Source organism: Xyrauchen texanus, chromosome 6 (genome assembly GCF_025860055.1).
Source record: "Xyrauchen texanus isolate HMW12.3.18 chromosome 6, RBS_HiC_50CHRs, whole genome shotgun sequence".
NCBI classification, from domain to species: Eukaryota; Metazoa; Chordata; class Actinopteri; order Cypriniformes; family Catostomidae; genus Xyrauchen; species Xyrauchen texanus.
Window position 1 is genome coordinate 890,174 of NC_068281.1, and position 2,500 is coordinate 892,673.

General features: G+C 43.6%; 1 protein-coding gene across 1 annotated transcript in view; it reads right to left on the bottom strand.

Annotated features, from left to right (window-relative positions):
* LOC127645051 (uncharacterized) overlaps nucleotides 1-2,500 on the bottom strand; it is a 247,267-nt gene that overhangs the window by 68,543 nt on the left and 176,224 nt on the right.

Below are 2,500 nucleotides of genomic sequence, written 5' to 3' on the forward strand. Positions count from 1 at the left end.
AAAGGTATAAAAGTTTTATTTAGCAAGCATGTAACCACCTAGAACAATTTACAGCAAATACAGGTAATTTACTATGGAAATATATGGTTTTTAAAGCTTTTTAACAGTTATAGCGCCACCTATTGTCCAATCTCCATAAAAGTTTGTACACTTCTTTAGAATTATATGTTGCATGTGCTCACCAACCTTCGTGAAGTTTTGACTTTTCATTTAGGATTTAAAGGCTTTTGAGTATATTTTGCCACACCCATTTTCTAGATGACCCTGTTATAGCTATCCAAAGGGTAAAGTACCAAAGTTTTTTGATAACTATTGACAAAGAGAGTCCAGAGAATTGTACTGCATTCATTTGATTGAGTTTGAGCTAAAAAGATGGGACTAGATCGCAAAAGTATGTTTTTTACATAATCCTGAATATTTCATGAACGATTTGATTGACAGCAGTGCTACTTGAGGCAAAGTGGTTCAGAATGAGGGAATCTAAGATATGATATGCATATTGTGTCTATGTGTGAAAGTCAGCGTGATCACTGAGGCGTAAACCTCGTTAGTGACTCTCGGTGTCCGATTTCTTTCAAATTTCTCACAGACGTCTATTGAGCACGTTACCGTGGAGATGTAGTGCGTGTGGAGGCTTCACGCTATTCACGCACAACTCACCACACGCCCCACCGAGAACGAGGAGGTTACCCCATGTGACGCTACCCTCCCTAGCAACCGGGCCAATTTGGTTGCTAAGGAGACCTGACTGGAGTCACTCAGCACACCCTGGATTCAAACTCACGACTCCAGGTGTGATAGTCAGCGTCAATACTCGCTGACATACCCAGACCCTCCCTAGCAACCGGGCCAATTTGGTTGCTAAGGAGACCTGACTGGAGTCACTCAGCACACCCTGGATTCAAACTCACGACTCCAGGTGTGATAGTCAGCGTGAATACTCGCTGACATACCCAGACCCTCCCTAGCAACCGGGCCAATTTGGTTGCTAAGGAGACCTGACTGGAGTCACTCAGCACGCCCTGGATTCAAACTCACGACTTCAGGTGTGATAGTCAGCGTCAATACTCGCAGAGATACGTAGACTCCCCGCAGTGTTGTTATGATTAGCATTTCTTGAACATCTGTTTAGGTGAGACAAACTTTATTAAACATGATATCTCTGTCAACCAGAACTCAAGCTGATAATAAAACTCGGTCATTGAATATCATATACGTCGCACAGGCGAGTGTCATATTTTACAATCCATCATATTCCTCACTCTAATGACCAGGGGATGAAGACAAATGGGAATTCTCTTTAACGCCGCAGGCGTCTGTCCCATGAGCGGAGACGGAAGTGTGTTTCTCATGATAATTGCATGAGCCGTTTAATCTGTGTCTGATGGAAATATTCGCTGATGTCTGTCGCTCGAGGAGCTCCGGGCCTGACAGAACGGCCAAAAATGTGAACATATTTTTACTTACAGAGCTTTATATGTTTGTGTGATATTTGTGCATGTGTACAGTGTGTAACCCTACAACAGTGCACCCACGAGTCTCTATGACATTCTGGCATTCTGACTCCAGCCAGGTCTCCTTAGCAACCAAATTGGCCCGGTTGCTAGGGAGGGTCGAGTCACATGGGGTAACCTCCTCGTGGTCGCTATAATGTGGTTCTCGCTCTCGGTGGGGCGTGTGGTGAGTTGTGCGTGGATGTTAGGGCTGAAACGATTAGTCAACATTAGAGACAACGTCGGCAATAACAAATTGTCGACAAAAATATTAATTGTGGAATATTCGTGTGAATTGATTTAACACAACATGAAATGTTTTGAAACGCTAATGATGACACGGGAGAGAAGGACTTCAGTTCACAGTCCACACGCACTCCAAACTTTCCACACAGATTCAGCTAATGTAGATCGCACAGTATCATTATACAAACATGTAAAATAAGTAAATACAGAAGCAGTGTCGTCGTGAAATAAAGCAGAGCCGTACCTGCTGTTCCGCTTGAACAAAACTTGCCTGTCAGAGCGTCTAAAAAGGAAACACTGCGCCGTTATATCCTGTATTTAGTTGCAGCACTAGTGGATGCTGCGGAGAATAGCGAAGTCTCCACGAGCGCTACGTCTCCATGGTAACGCACTCAAGTCACGTGATAAGATGCGCGGTTTGACGGCCTCAGATGCAACTGAGATTCGTCCTCCGCCACCCGGATTGAAGCGAGTAACCGCGCCACCACGAGGACTCAGAGCGCATTGGGAATTGGGCGTTCAACCCGATGGCGTGAAACTGAAAATGCTTCTTCTGCCATTATCTTTTTGCTTTGGTGCCGCTAGTGGCCCAGAAATGAAACATTTCACCTTTAACTTCAAGTCTTGAGCTGTGAAATAATGAAAAGTGCAACTCTACATTTTCATGCGACTTGTGCTGAGTAATTATATTAAGTATACACAAATAATTAGCTAAATAAAAAATAGAAACTAGAGCCAAAAATAATTTTACAAAGTCATAA